The sequence below is a fragment of the Nyctereutes procyonoides genome, unplaced genomic scaffold, assembly GCF_905146905.1.
Source record: "Nyctereutes procyonoides isolate TBG_1078 unplaced genomic scaffold, NYPRO_anot_genome, whole genome shotgun sequence".
NCBI classification, from domain to species: Eukaryota; Metazoa; Chordata; class Mammalia; order Carnivora; family Canidae; genus Nyctereutes; species Nyctereutes procyonoides.
In genome coordinates, this window is record NW_026575132.1 from 15948629 (window position 1) to 15965057 (window position 16429).

Below are 16429 nucleotides of genomic sequence, written 5' to 3' on the forward strand. Positions count from 1 at the left end.
CAGCTCAGGTCATGACCCCTGGGTCCCAGGATTGAGTCCTCCATTGGGCTTCCCACAAGGAGCCTGCTTCTCCCTCTGCCTATGTGTCTCTCATGAGTAAGTAAATAAATTCTTTAATAAAACATATTTGTTGTAGCATGAATGTGTGGCCCCAGGACTTTTCCAACTGTCTCATCCCAGGGCCCTGCTCTGGTCTTCACCCCACTCCACACTGAAGTAACTCTTGCGTAACTCTTGCATGGTGCAGAGGGAAGGTGAAGTGAATTGAACTACTGTCTTGAAATGGAAATGAAGCTACTTAGGTCCTTTTGTTAGGCTGGGATCCAGAATTATCAACTATGTGAACCTTGGTCTCTAAATGGGGGGAAAAAAGAAGCAGCAGGAGGGTGTCTCTGGAGAGATGGACTTTCCTTAAATGGGTGGGGCTTTTTAAAAGAACAAAGGTGAAGATACGGTTATAGATTAAAAACAGCCAACATGCAATTAGCTTTTATTCTTTGGGGATGCTTTTGTAAATATGCTACCTCTATTGTAGCCTATTATACTTTGAGTATATGAGGTCTTGATGTTCTCCCTGAGTTAGAACTCAGGTACCTTATCTCTAATCCATTAATATCCACTCACCAAAGTATTATAAAGAAATAAGGATGACAGGTTAGATGGAAACACCAAGAAATGTGTATTCATTAGACTATTAAGATAAACAGTCTATGCACCCATAATCTACAATCATACAAACATGTAATAGGAACTGAAAGGGAATGTCCGAAAATGAGAGCAGTTTGGTTGGAATGATGAGGAGTATCTTTTTTTTATATACGTTATTACTATCAATAAAAGCTTGCAATGAAGTTTAAAATGTACTTTGAATGAAATGGACAAAAGTTTCAGTGCATATCAAGGCCAACACATACGGAACTCCCTTAGAGAATTTTTTTTTTTTTTAAGTAGGCTTCACATCCAATGTGGGGCTCACAACTTTGGAGATCAAGAGTCATGCATTTCACCGACTGCGCCAGCCAGGTGCTCCTTTCAGAGATTTCTTGACTTGCCTTTTATTTTCAGTCTCTCCCTTTTCCCCAAGCAGAGTGCTCACTTCAGATATTGAGAAGAGTGGAGGAGGGGAAAAAGGAGAATTGACTTTCGTTGAGTTGGGTAGGAAGCCTGGGGGCTGGAGGAGGGGAGGGTATCTTGGCCTCAACCTCCATCTCTTCATCAGCCCTCACCCTATTGACTAGGGACAACTGATTCTAGCTCCATCTTGTAAAATGGTACATAAATACAACTTTCAAACCCTTCCTTCCAGCTAAATCAGCACCTCTAAGCCTGCCTATAAGAAAATTCTGGAGTCACCAGGAGCAGAGTGTCCACTGTATGGCAGGCCTTGGGAGGCATTTTCCTCTATGAAACAGAGAAGAGAATTTCAGGCTAGAAGCAACCAGAGTGGCAATAAAAGAGGAAATTAAAAAAGATCTTGGCAAAAAATCAATGAGAGATGACTCTAAAGCTGACAAGGATAAAGAGTTGTCCCAATGCAGAGGTTTGGGCTGGCAGATTTGCCCCCCATATCTCCTGCTCCACCAAATCCAAACCACTGGCCTATAGAAATATATACCCCAGACAGTCCTGCCAGACAGGGATCCTGTGCCACCAACCTTGACTGGCTCGGAAAGGTGAGACTCCCCTACCCTAAAACCGAGCTGGACAGGAAGGAGAGGTAGGGTCAGGCCAAGCCTGCCAGGGAAGGATCTGTTCCTGGTTGTGCTGCCAGCCAGAGCAAACTTTCTGAGGGAACTGCTTCTCATTCCTCCTCATCCCCTTCTGTTGGTCAGGTAGGATGTCAAGTTAACCGGTCTCTGTGGCTGGGCAGACTAGCCTCATCTAGGCATTTAGGCAATTTGCTTAACTGTTTTTATGGGAAAATCCATGGTAAGTAGCAAGGAATTGACTACTAATGAGCCTTTGGAACTCAGCTGCCCCCAACTGGACCCTGTTCACACAGCCAACGTGAGTGAGTGAAGGAATTGGGTGTCATTGCCCACGGGCTTTTTCCAGAGAGTTTTAATTTTTATTGTCGGGCTTTTTTCAGAGAGTTTTAATTTTTATTGTCATGGCCTCGTTTTCTTGCCATATTCTCTTTCTCAGCAAATAATTGCTTAAACAGAACTTTTACTTTGTCATTCAGATTTTAGAAATAGATAAGTTAAAACATTACAGATATAGTTAAATCCTCCCAAAATTCCTCCTTGATTTCATTGCCTGCCCTTCATTCTTCAGGGGTGATCATTGTCCTGAATTTGTTTTGTTTTGTTTTAAGATTTTATTTATTTATTCATGAGAGACACAAAGAGAGGCAGAGACACAGGCAGAGGGAGAAGCAGGCTCCCTGCAGGGAGCCTGACTTGGGACTTGATCCCGGGTCTCCAGGATCACACCCTGGGCTGAAGGAGACGCTAAACCACTGAGCCACCCGGGCTGCCCCATTGTCCTGAATTTGGTGTTTCTCATTCAATGGGTGATTGTATACTTTCACTACATAAGTATGTATCCATTAGTAACATAGTTTGCACATTTTCAAACGGTACATAAATGGTACTCTGGACTTGCATCTCTTTTACTCAGTTTTTGTTCAACATCGTTTTGGAGATTTATTCATATTAACATGGCTCTAGTGAATTTATTTTTAATGGTAGCATTCTAGCATGTGAATATATCACATTACTATTATTATGGTAGAGTTGACCCTTGAACAACACAGGGTGCCAACAACCCCGGCAGTTGAAAATCTGCATGTGCATCTGACTCCTCAAAAACTTAACTGCTAATAGCCTACTGTTGACTAGAAGACTTACCTAATATAAACAGTAGATTAACACATTTATTTTGTATGTTATATGCATTATATGCTGTATTCTTACAACAAAGTAAGCTAGAGGGAAAAATATTACTAAGAAAATCATAAGGAAGAGAAAATATAAGTATTACAGTACTATACTGCATTTATTGAAAAAATCTGCACGTAAGTGATCTACAGAGTCTAAGCCATGTTGTTCAAGGGTGAACTATATTCTATTCCTGTTACTATTCATTGTATCATTTAATTGTACTATTCTAGTATATAAAGATATAATTTGTTTTTCAGTTCTCCTAGAAGTGAAAAAGCTAGATGGTAGAGTATGAATAGAGCAGAAAATGGTAACGTCGAATAAAGTGGTTGAACCAATGCATAGCCCTGCTAGCTGTGGTTGAGACTTCATTTCTTTCATATCCTCAGGACACACCTGATGTTGTCAGACTCTTTAGTTTCCCCACCACCACCGTGATGAAAATGATATGAAATCTCATTTTTGGCATGATCTTGATTCACATATTGAAAAAGGTTCTTTTTTTTTCCAAAAAGCTCATTTAGGGATCCCTGGGTGGCGCAGCGGTTTGGCGCCTGCCTTTGGCCCAGGGCGCGATCCTGGAGACCCGGGATCGAATCCCACATCGGGCTCCCGGTGCATGGAGCCTGCTTCTCCCTCTGCCTGTGTCTCTGCCTCTCTCTCTCTCTCTGTGACTATCATAAATAAATAAAAATTAAAAAAAAAAGAACTCTTCTCCTTTAAAAAAAAAAAACAAAAAGCTCATTTATTTTTTAAAAAGATTATTTATTTATTTATTTATTTGACAGAGAGCAAGAGGGAGAGAGAGAGAGCACAAGCAGCAGGAGTGGTGGCCAGAGGGAGAGAGAAAAGCAGGCTCTCCCAGGACCCTGAGATCATGACCTGAACCAAAGACAGTTGCTTAACTGACTGAGCCACCCAGGAGCCCCCAAAATGCTCTTTTAGATCAGTGTTTTTCAAAGTATGTTCTGGGAACCCTGGAAAATGCCTGGAACTCCTTTAAGTAGTCATTGAGGTTACAACTATTTCCTAGGAACACCAAAATGTTATCTGCCTTGTTCTAGAATTCTCCAGAAGTTTCACAATATGCAAAGGTGGAAGAGATTGTGTGATCGCCCAGGTGTCCTCTATTAAGAAAGACATTAAGGACGTTGGCAAAAGTCTAAAGCAATGCTGCTCTTCTAAGTACTTTTGTCTTGGAAAAAAAATGATTATTTCTCATTTTTAAAAATATCGTAACATATAATGGGTTTGCTATTGTTCTCACATGAATTAATAAATATTTTAGCTATTTCGATTTTAATTTCCAATGTGGTAAATATTACTAGGTATACGTATAAACAAAAGCTCTCTGAAGTCCTTGGTGATGTTTAAGAGTGTAAAAAGAGCGTAAAGAGGCCCTCCTGAGACCAAGAAGTTTGCAAGTCGCTAGTATAGAGTATACACTTTTGTTGCCACTCCCTGCTTAAATTTATGCCAGCTGACTTTTAGATGGTGCTTCCTGCCCTGGGTCATCATGCTGAGTGGCCGAGAGCCAATTTTCCTTTCACCTCCTTGGTATTCCTATAAAGCAGATACCATGATTGACCCCAAAAAGAGAGAGTGAGCCAAGGCTGGGGGGTTGGGTGGCATGCCTGAGGTCAGGCACTGGGCCAAAGCTCAGCCCTGCTGCCCGCAAAGGCCCCTGCCCTTCACCAGCACAGCCGCTGTCCACCCTCTTCACCCTCCAGCTTTCTTCTCTTAGTCACTCTCTGAGTCAGCCATCGTGAACGTATCTACTCATCTTTGAATCATCCTCTCCTTTTGCCTTGAAATGATCTGAATTCCCTTTCCAAGGCAGCAGAGGGTGGGAGTGGGGGGAGCCCCTCAAGGGGCTCTGAGGCTGGCTTCCTACAGCTGGAGCTGCATGCAGTGTGGCCAGTCCCCAGGCTTCTGGGCAGCAAGAGCCAGAAGCCAAGGGACATGCACAGGATGCAGGCCTGGAAACAGATCCTCCACAAAGGCGGTGCTAGAACACACAATATTTGCCAGACGGGGTCTGGAAGGCAAGATTGCCAATGCCTAGGAATAGAAAGGTAAATCCTCTTCCTTTGGCTTTCTTTGCCTTGGGCCCATAGGTGGGGAGGAAGTGTTAAATCAGACATCTGCCTCTTACTCATATCCATCTCTTAATCTCTCCTCCTACTCGCTGACTTTCTTCATTCAGCAAATACAATGGTGTGATAAGTGGGTCGTGATGGGGAAATAACAACAGCTAACATCAATTGGTGCAAAAGGATGCCGGTGCCTGGAAATGAGGCTGAAGAAGAAAATGAGAGCCAGCTCATGGGTTGAGATCTTACATGCAAGGTTTAATCAAGGGAGCAACCTATTCAGCTTTGCTCTTTACAAAGATCTTCTGACTGCAGAGTGGAGAATGGATTGCAGAAGAGCAACGAGGAGGCAGAAAGTAATGGTGTCTGGAATCAGCATAGGACTAGTAGGGATGGATGAAAGCAAGTGACAGAGAGGCTGGGAGCAAAGATGTGAATGGTTTCCGATATGCCTAGAATTATGGCCCTAGTCTCCTACCCACGGTGCTCATCACCAAGCTTTTTTTTCCTTGCAATTAACCCTGAACATCACCACCAGATTAACCTTCCTTAAACATACACTTATCACCTTGTGGAGTACTAAACAGCCTACAGATTTAATGCGTTTGCTCTAGAATCAAAGAGCCTGGGTTCAAATCCTACCTCGGCCACTTTCCTTAAAAAATGAGACACTGAAAAGAATGCTTATATCACAAGGTTGCTGAGTCAGTGCACACAAGAGCACCACTATCTGTATACAGTATTCCTCCAAAAAAATATATGTTACTGGGACACCTGGGTGGCTCAGCAGTTGAGCGTCTGCCTTTGGCTCAGGGTATGATCCCGGGGTTCCGGGATTGAATCCCACATCAGGCTCCCTGCATGGAGCCTGCTTCTCCCTCTGCCTGTGTCTCTGCCTCTGTGTGTGTGTGTGTGTGTGTGTGTGTGTGTGTCTCATGAATAAATGGATAAAATCTTTTTTAAAAAAAGAAATTTAAAAAAATCTATTACTATTGTGGCATTTGTGTACTCAGGAGCCTTCAATAGAAAACCTTCTATTTCTAGGGCCCCTGGAAAGCTCAGTTGGTGAAGTATCCAACTCTCAATTTGACTCAGGTCATGATCTCTGGATTGTTAGATTGAGCCCCTCTTTGGCCTCTGCACTCAGCAGGCAGTCTGCTTGAGATTCTCTCCCTCTCCCTCTGCCCCTTCCTTTCCCACCTCTGTCCCCCTACTTGTAGGCACTTTCTCTCAAAAAAGAAAGAAGAAAGAAAGAAAGAAAGAAAGAAAGAAAGAAAGAAAGAAAGAAAGAAAGAAAGAAAGAAAGCCTTCTATTTCCACTTGCTAAAATACCAAGGCCTGCCTCTCCAGAGCTGTCATAATCTAGGCTCATCACGTTACCCAGCCCCATTAGATTCTATTCCTCAAATATGCCCATAAATACACTGGATACAGCACCTTTATGCCTTGTTCACACTGTTTCCCTCATCTCAAATGCCTTTCTTTTCCCCATTTACCCTCCCCAATCCTTCTGTCCCTTAAATGCTCATCACCACTTCTAGAAAAATGACTCCAAATGCAGTGACTGGTGACCATACCTGTACAATCATTTTCCCCCAAGCAGGACAGCATGTCATTCCTCCTAGGAGGCTATCACCCCAAATAACTCACAAAGCCACTCACGCTCATACCTGTCACTGCTTTCTAAATGCTAAGTATTCACAGAAGGCCCAGAGCAGAAACTTGTCTTTCCCATGCTTTGGGGAGCACTATGGATGCTCTCAGAAGCCCATAAATAAAAAATAACTTTGGTATGAGTTAAGTTTTCATTAGGACCATCAGCTATGAAATATTTAAAGGCTCTCTTGGGTTATTAAACCAAAGCAATGTTGTGTGTAAAAAGGAGATAGGACCAAAAATATATGAATTAATTGACCAAAACATATTTTAAGGGAAGCAATGTCTTACCCTAAGCAAAACTTCATAAAGCTCATGTGTCCTTCTACACTTCACGTCTTTTTGTTTTTACGCCTTTATTGAGACATGATTGATAAACAACAGATTGCACAATACTAAAGCACACAGTTTGATAAATCTCATGTTCTTTTAACCACAAAGCTTTGTAACAATCAGACTTTGTCTCAGACTACTTAAAATTCTCTTATATTTTCAAACATGATAGGGTAATGATAAAACCCAAGTTTGCCTACAGTGAGGCTTTCTGCATCTGTAAGTTACTAGAAATTTCACTTGGTTGGAAACATGTGTTCCAGAATTTGAAATTCAGAAACCAAAAGGATTTCTTTTTCATTGACAAATTAGAGCTTTGCATTTTCAAACCAGGACATTGGAGGCACTTGATTTGTTCTTGGCTGGAAATAAGAGATTTTCTCTAAATTGGGCCCCTCGTTAACTATAATCTCTCTATAGATTGTACTCTGTTCAATAGAGTTTGTTGAGAGACACAGGAGAATTTCTCTCAGTGTTCCCAGAGAGGTTCAGAGAGAATGCCAACCAGCAGACCCTGGCAAATGTTGACTTTTTATTGATTTGCTTATTCAACCAGCATTTACCAAGCCCCTGTTTTTTGCTGGGCTGGATAGCCCTGCCCCATCAGTAGCTCACAAACTATTTTGAGACGTAAGGTATAAATTGTCAGTCCCTGCAGTGACCCAGCAAGCAACTGCATCTATGAACTGTGGGAAGCCAGCATGGGAAGGAAGCTGGCAGGCCAGGATCCAGTGCACTCCATACACATTCCCTGCCCCCCGCTCCCCGCCCCCCGCCATAACAACCTGGTTTATACAGTAAAGTTTCTGACTCAGTTTCCCAGATTCTTAACTTCTCAATATTTTTTCCCTGGGATATTCTTTCTGGAACTAAAATATTTCCCCGAACCCTAGCCTGCTTAGGTAAGCCCCAACTGTCAGTGACTTTCTCCAAAAAAACAAAAAACAAAACAAAAAACTGGCTCTGATTTCCTGATCCCTTAGCTGCTGGCTAATGTCCAGTTGCAAATGGACTCATCATCCAAACTGGCCTGGCCACTGAGTCACCTTGGGCTCTTGTCAAAATCATAGATTCTTGGGCCCCAACCCAAGTCCATTTGAATCAGAAATTTGGGGGAAACGGAGGCTTTCCAGATGAGGAGGCTGAGGTTCAGAGAGACTAACTTATAGACCGAGATCCATAGGTGTGAGTTCAGAGCCAGGAAGAGACTCCAGATATGTTCAGTCTCACCTTCTTGATTTCATACCTGGACATGCGAGAGGGTGTAGAGCCATGTTTGCTTCAGCCCCAGCCCCTGTCTTCAACCACAGCTTCCTAACTCCCTTTCCTGGAGTCATTCATTTCCTCAGGCTCTTCAGAACATAATCCTGGGTCACAGACTCAAAAGCCCATGATAACAGGAGGGCACAGGAGGTGACTAACACAGATTGTGCTGGAAGGTGGAGCTCTGGGAAATGGAAGAGTTCTCTCATGTCCAGTGGGGCAGCGGCTACTCACCGACAGGCTGTCTCCCAGGGAGAATGTGGGCCCATCTTCACTGAAAGATCCAGATTTTCGGGTGAAATCTCAAAACAGCAGTCCCATGATGACATTACAGTGTCTAACACTCCCCTTCAGGGACCTGAGAGAGAAAATCTGTGGTTGGTCTTGAAGAAGCAAGTTGCCGTGCTGTGCACTGCAGCCTAGCAAAGGGGGAGGCCACATGGCAGGGAACCACGGGCGGTCCCTAGGCCTGAGGGCCTCAGTCCTAAAGCCACAAGGAACTAAATTCTGCCAACAACCTTGTGAGCTTGGAAGAAGATCCCATGTTCCAGAAGAGAGCGCAGCCCCTCCAGCATTTTGCTTGTCCCTTTGTGAAACCCTAAGCAGAGGACCGAGCTAAGCCACACCCTGACTCCTAACCTCCAGAAACTGCAAGATAATAAATGTGTGTTATTTTAAGCTACTAAGGTTGTGGTAATTCTGTAATTCTTACACAGCAATGGCAAACCAACACCCGCTCCACGGTCTACTCTTTTCAGTGCTTCAAACTGCAAATGCTCCTTCTCCCCATCTGCCATCAACATTCCCATCCCTAACCACCCTGATTCCAGTTGGCTGCCAAGAGAGAAATGAATTTGGCAAACTTATTTACCATTTACAACTTACCTCCCCCTGCTAGGGAGTCTTTGCATTTTGAAAGAGAAGGCTCAGAGAGGTGCTGGATTAATCAAATACACGACTGACTCAAAAAGTTAGAAATTCAGAAAAGCGCTGCAGAAAAGTGGAAGGACTTTGGTGCCTGGAGATTGGGCCTAAGCCCATATCATAGTCTTTACCTAGGAATAAGGTAAGCCCAGGCAAAAACACTCTACAGTTGGAACAGGAGCCACACTGTCATTTATTAGTAAGATATATTAGGGAAAGTCTTCATTTTCTTCTGTCAAGTAGGGGTGCTTGTTGTGAGGATCATGCCTGTTGATGTATGCATGTAAGGCAATGGAAAATATATATTGGTCTCTGCCCCCAGTGACTGTCACAGAGCTCCTAAACCCTTGTAATTTCCTGGGTTAGGAATGTCTTTTGTTCTCATGAGGCAAAATCTGGATGGGCTCCTGGATGTCTCCTGGATGAAGAAGGGTGGCCACAGAAAAGACAAGCCATGATTAGAAGCTTAGAATTTTCAGCTCCACACCCCACCCTCCATTCTCTTGAGGAGGGAGAAAGGCCAGAAATAGAGTTAATCACTGATCCTGTCTCCCATAAAATCATCCTAAAACCTCAACAACGTGGGATTTGGGGAACTTCCAGGTTGGTGAACGCATCTGCATCCCAGAGGGTTACACACCCCAACTCCATGGGAACAGAAGCTCCTGTACTTGGGACCTTCCCAGACCTCACCCTGTGTATCTCCTCACCAGCTCTCCACCTGTTTCCTTCATTGTATCCTTTAATAAACTGGTAAGCCTAAGTGTTTCCCTGAGTTCTGTGAACCACTTTAGCAAACTAATTGAACCTGAGGAGGGGATCATGGGAATTTCCCCTTTCTAGCCAATCGGGTAAAGTTGTGCGTAGCCTGGGGACCTATGATCTCATCTGATGGCGGAGCCTGTCTCCTGACTAAGCCCTTGACCAGTGGGATCTGACCCTAATTCAGAATTGAGTTAAATTGTAGAACATCATTGATAGCAGAGAACTGCCTGCTGGGGTCACACATCTGGTGACCAGAAGTGTCAGAGGCATCGTAAATGTGATAGCCATGTGAGAGTAAAGGAAAACACGGGGAGGAAAAGACTGCGTTTTTCTACTCGGTGTGAAAGCACTCTTTAAGTAGAGAAATGCATCCACAAAAACAAAACACAGTGATAAGGCAATCACAGGTCATTTAAGCCAAAAAAGTTCCCAGTGCACACATTCTGATTTCAGCCCTGCAGCTTCAGCACTGACCTTGCCCGGGTCTGTTGTCAGACCTCTGTCTCCTTGCCACCTCTCAGTTTCAGCCACAGGCTGACATTTACTTCTCGCTTCCATGTAGCTGACAAAAGCCAGGGAGGGACTGAGATGACACTCCTCTCACATCCCAGCACGTAAATAACCAGGGAGGAAGAGGCCTCCAGGAAGGTCACGCAGATGTCTGGGGAGTCCCCTGACACCAGACCAAAACAGCCCATCAAAGTCCCCACCATCCAAGAACGAAATCACCCCTAGTGAGACCCGGTGTCTGAATCCTTCAAGCCCAAGCAGTCAGGCTCCCGAGAGTTCGAGAACTGTTTCTCATTAGCAAGGACCCACAGTAGCCAAGTCCACATTTCAAAGGGCAAGAGGAAGCAACCCCTTTTCTCTGATGTCTGTGTGGCTTACAGAGAAACCCACGTTAGGCATGGTGTTTTATTGTATTCAAATAGATAAGAAAAAAAGAGTGGGAAGGAAGAAAAGAAGATGATTTATCCTCTTTATAGTCAAACAAACAAAGAAAACACAGGAAAAGAAAATAAGCCATTCCTGTTTTAAACACAGGGGTGGAAGTCAAGGATTACATGACTGTTTGGAGGAGGGGAAAAGACTCTCATTCCTCAACTAAATTATTAAATTGTAGAATTTAGTACAGATAATAACATAATAGTAATTCTAAAACAGCTGCTACAATATTAAATATTTACTGAGTTCCCCACGTGCCTGGCACTATGTGACAAGCTCTCCATGCATGCACTCTCAGACCTCACGACAGCCCCCAAGGAAAGGTGTCACCATTGCCCCAATTTCACTGATGAGGAAACCAAAGCTTAGCAAACGTAAGCAATTTATACAAGGTCATACAACAAGCAAATGACAGCTGGCCCTCGAAGCTGGCTAGGTCTGCCTCCAGTGCCTGTGCTCTTCCCCATGATGCCATCCTGCCCCCTCAAAGTGGAAGGACACAGCTGTGCTCCCACAGTTCAGAAGGGCCCAGAGGCTGACCACAGATCTGCCTCTGCTTCTCCCACCATTGTTCTTCCAAAAGCCTTGTCAGATGTGCCTGAAGAAAAGACTCTCTCCCTGGTTCCGCAGACCTCACAGTGACCCTCCCCTCTTCAGAGAAAAGATTATGAGCCCCACACAATAGCTGTTAATATTAACATTAGCATTGGGATCCCTGGGAGGCTCAGTAAGTTAAGCATCTGCCTTTGGCTCAGGTCAAGATCTCAGGGTCCTGGGATCCAGCTCCACATTGGGCTCCCCGCTCAGTGGGGAATCTGCTTCTCCCTCTGACCCTCCTCCCCACTTTCATTCTCTCTCTCTCTCTCTCTTTCTCTCTCTCTCTCGGCCTCAAATGAATGAAATCTTTTTTAAAAATATTAACATTAGCATCAACACCATTGGTACCTTTTTCTTCTCCAGAAATAAAACATACCATTTTCAAAAAGTGGGAATCTTCTTTATCAGAGACAATCTAGATAATGCCACCTCCCCTCAAGCTTGGTGCCAAACAAACAAATGGATATAGATATAGTCTCCGAATATAGTCTCGGAAAAAGTCGTTGGCTTTGCCTAGAACATTTTCCCCTGTGTGGCCAGGACTTGACCCAAAAGCAATACCCTTTTATATTGTTGAGGTACTTTGCAAGACAAGATTGGATTTTGATTATCATCTTCTTTAACGACTTAAAATTAGCATGCAAGAGAGAGTTGGGAGCTAACATGTTTACAGTAGCATGGAAGAAAGAAAAATAGGCTAAAAATTATCAATTGTTTGTGACCTGAAATGAACAGTGCATTTGGAGAATGTAAAGTCTAAGCAGAAATGAGAGTGAAAGCCATGGTGGCCTCTGCATGGCAGGGTAGGTGACATTAGATGGACATACGGTACCCAAAAAGGTCAGTGTTAGCTTCGATATTGCTTTCTTATTGTCGCTCTTCCACAGAACAGATCTAGTCCTTCCTGCTGCTGGGAGTTTTCAGGATTACAGTTTGGAGGTGTATCAGATTAAAAAGGAGGAAGGGAAGAAGCCAAGGAGGGAGGACCAGAAGGAAGACGGATGCAAAAAGGAAGAAAGGAGAAAAAAGTGGAAAAACAAAAACATGGACCCCAAGTTTAGCCCAGCAGGGACAAGTAAAATATGTAACAGCAACAAAAAGGTTTTCAAGTCTCCAAGTACGAAACTTCATGAAATCTAGATATTAAGATAAAACCAAAAAGTATCAGAGAGCATACTGGAATTCTTGGTATCAGAATCTGACCTATAGGGATGCCTGGGTGGCTCAGTGGTTGAGCGTCTGCCTTCCACTCAGGGCATGATCCCGGGGTCCTGGGATCGAGTCCCACATCAGGTCCCTATGGGGAGCCTGTTTCTCCCTCTGCCTGTGTCTCTGCCTCTCTCTCTCTCTCTCTCTCTCTCTCTGTGTGTGTGTGTGTGTGTGTGTGTGTCATGAATAAATAAATAAAATCTGTTTTAAAAAAAGGATCTGTAATTCAGAAGATGATAATAGTGATATTTAAGGCCACAGGAAGGAGTGGAGAGCGTGGTGACACAGAATATTGTTTTGAACGATATTTGTGCTATATAGGTAAACTAAATAGCAGTTTTCCAATTTCTGGTTTTCATAATAATAGCTGTCATTTGTTGAGTGCCTTGTGTCCCCATCTCCATGCTAAACACTATTTGTAATTCTCTATTTGACTTAATCTTCCCAACTGGTGTACCAGACAGCTATAATTATCCTCGCTCATACATGAGAAAACTGAAAATGAGAGAGGGTAAGTTGCTCAAAGATACACAGGTAGTAAGAGGCAAAGCAGCTCGTGAATGCCAGCCCCGTGTGGCCAGAGTACTCTCAAACCTGCTCAGTCACAAGCATCACCATTGCCACCAGCAGCATCCAAACAACACCTGTTGAGCAGTTTACGGAAGGTATCACCTCTGGTCCCCACCATTACCCCTTGAGGTGGTAACTCTTATTACTCCCATTTTACAGAAAAGGAAATTGAGGCTCAAGTGATTAAATAGTGCCCGAGTTCACCTAGCCAGTAAGGCAGTGGAGTCAGGATATGAACTCAGACAAACTGACCTCATACACCAAATCACTGCATGCTTCAATATTCCAACATTCCTTCATAGCTAAGAGAAGCCTAAGAAAATATGACAACTAAATGTAGTAACTAATAGAAAGGATTTTTGGACAGCAAAAGGGCATTAGGTAAAAACTAAGGAAATTTGAATGGATTGCCATTAATGATAATGAAGCAATATTGATTCATTAATTATACCAAATGTACCATAATAATGTAAGATGTGAATCATGGGGGAAACTGAGTGTGGGTAATATGGGAACTCTGTACTGTCTTCACAATTTTTCTGTAAATCTCAATCTACTGAAAAATAAAAGGTTTTTTTTGAAAAATAAAAAAATATTCCAACATTTCTGAAATATGATACTTTAAAACACTCTTGTACAAATAACATCAAACCAGCGTTTCAATGAATGGGAATGAACAGCTTGCTCTCTTGCACTCTGAACACAAGAATAAGCATCAAAACCAACTCAAATTCAGTTACAGGCCATTTAATGCAGAGACCTGTGGGTTGGATTTCCACATTCTCATTCTGGTGAAAAAAAAATGCTGCAATGACTTAATTGTGATAAATCACACTAATAGTCGATTGGAGTTAGAAACAACAGAAAAAGAGCTGATGCTGAGTCTTACTATCTTTTTTTTTTTAAGATTTTATTTATTCATGAGAGACAGAGAGAGAGAGAGAGGCAGAGACACAGGCAGAGGGAGAAGCAGGCTCCATGCAGGGAGCCCGACATGGGACTCGATCCTAGGTCTCTAGGCAGCACTAAACCGCTGAGCCACCCAGGCTGCCCTGAATCTTATTATCTTTCTAAAGCAACAGTGAATCAACAAATTAAAAGAAAAATTCTAAACAGAAAACAGTAAAGGAAGTGCCTGGAAACCCTTCCCCTCTACAGGCTGTGAGGTGTGCATATATTTGTGGACACAAACAGCCTGGGCGAGCAGGTCTTGGTAACTAATTGGGACTTCAGATTTATTTGTCTAGAAAATGGATAAGGAAAAATGATAAATGATGAAGAGCTCAGCTTCTCTCTCCTTTTCCACTCTCTCCCTACACTTATCCGTCCACAATAAATTGGCTAGGTTACATGTATTTATCTAATAACCGAGAGGTCCTCTAGAAAGGCCACATTTTATGAAACATGAATTAGTCAGGATGAGCCACACTATGCTACATTAAAACATGAGTCAGTGACTTAACTGAGCAAAGTTTAATTTCTTGCCCCCACAGACTGCTATGTCAACTGAGCAACTCCCCAGAGTATCTGCCCTTCATCTGGGGATGTCGGTCATCATGGACAGTCATCCAGGCTCTTCCATGGAATGGCCTTCACTATCTCAGCACCTGGCTTTCAAGCTCACAACAGCAGAGGTGGGAGGGATGAGAGGGAGCTCGGGGATCACACAGAGGCTCCTAAATGCTTTGGCTAAGCAGTGCACGTGCCACTCTGCTGCCGGTTCAGTGACCAGTATTTCGCTCATGGGAAAGAGGGCCCAGAAATGTAGGAAGCACAAGCATGCTCCGTGAGGAATAAATGTCTGACACAGAGCATTACATACACATTTCCTTATTGCTACTGTCACCTCCACCACTACTACTAACATCATTTATTTATCATAACCAAAGTTTGTTTATCCATTCTTTTTTTAGAGAACAAATTTTGGGTCTTATTAATCAATTCTACTAAGATGATTTTGCTTTATTAATTTTGCTTTTATATTTAATCTTCCATAAATTCATTCACTCTTTAGGATTTATTTTTGCTGTTCCTGTTGTATCTTCTTAACCTGGGTACTTTATGCTCAGTGTTTCTTTTTTTCTAATAACCTTTAGGCTATAAATTTCTCTCTGAATGCCACTCTGGCTGCTTTCTATGGTTTTGATACATACTACTTTCATTCATTCTGAGTATTTTGCAATTTTACCCTGACTCCTTCTTCATCCAAAAACTGAATTAGGGGGATCCCTGGGTGGCGCAGCGGTTTGGCGCCTGCCTTTGGCCCAGGGCGCGATCCCGGAGACCCGGGATCGAATCCCATATCGGGCTCCCGGTGCATGGAGCCTGCTTCTCCCTCTGCCTGTGTCTCTGCCTCTCTCTCTCTCTCTCTGTGACTATCATAAAATAAAAATAAAATTAAAAAAAAAAAAACTGAATTAGGGCAGCCCGGGTGGCTCAGCAGTTTAGCGCCACCTTCAGCTTAGGGCCTGATCCTGGAGACCTGGGATCGAGTCCCAAGTCGGGCTCCCTGCATGCAGGAGGAGCCTCTCTGCCTCTCTCTCTCTCCGTGTCTCTTATGAATAAATAAAATCATTTAAAAAAAAAAGCTGAATTATTTACAAATGTGCTTTGTTATTTCCCAAATGCATAGATTTTGAATGACTCTCTTTGTTGTTAAATTTATAACTGTATTACATTGTAACTAAATAATATAGTACCACCTATATGATAACAAAAAACGCTTAAAAGGTCATTTCTTTTGTAGCCTGTTTATCTTACTCTCTAAAGCAAGATTAACAATTACATTGGGGGCTCTCCCCACAAAAAACCTATATAGCCAAATGCTTCTGCTGCAGACTGAGTCAGAATCTCCAGGGGCAAGCCTAGGTACTGTATTTTCATCTGCCCCTTCACACCTGCCACAGCAACCGTATACACCACTGGTTGGAAACTTCCGCTCCAATTATTTTGTAGATTTGGCATTTGAGGAATTGGAAGATCAGAAAAAGACTGCAGGAGGAGCAGATTGGGTTGTAGCAGAGATGAAGAATTCTTTTTGGTCATATTAAGTAACTTCATCACTGTATCTCCCTTATCATTGCATACACAGCTCCTGGCATCAAAAGGCACTAATAATGTGGAGGATTAGATTAGTCAAGTTGCCTATGCAGCTAGGAGCATTAAATAATGACAGCTAAGGGTCTATAT

The 16429-nt window shown here is 43.0% G+C and overlaps 1 long non-coding RNA gene across 1 annotated transcript in view; it reads right to left on the bottom strand.

Annotated features, from left to right (window-relative positions):
- LOC129522905 (uncharacterized) overlaps positions 1-16429 on the bottom strand; it is a 113613-nt gene that overhangs the window by 90530 nt on the left and 6654 nt on the right. Inside the window, exon 2 of the long non-coding RNA XR_008667006.1 lies at positions 8465-8588. This is a non-coding gene — a long non-coding RNA (uncharacterized LOC129522905). The remainder of the gene's footprint in view (positions 1-8464; positions 8589-16429) is intronic.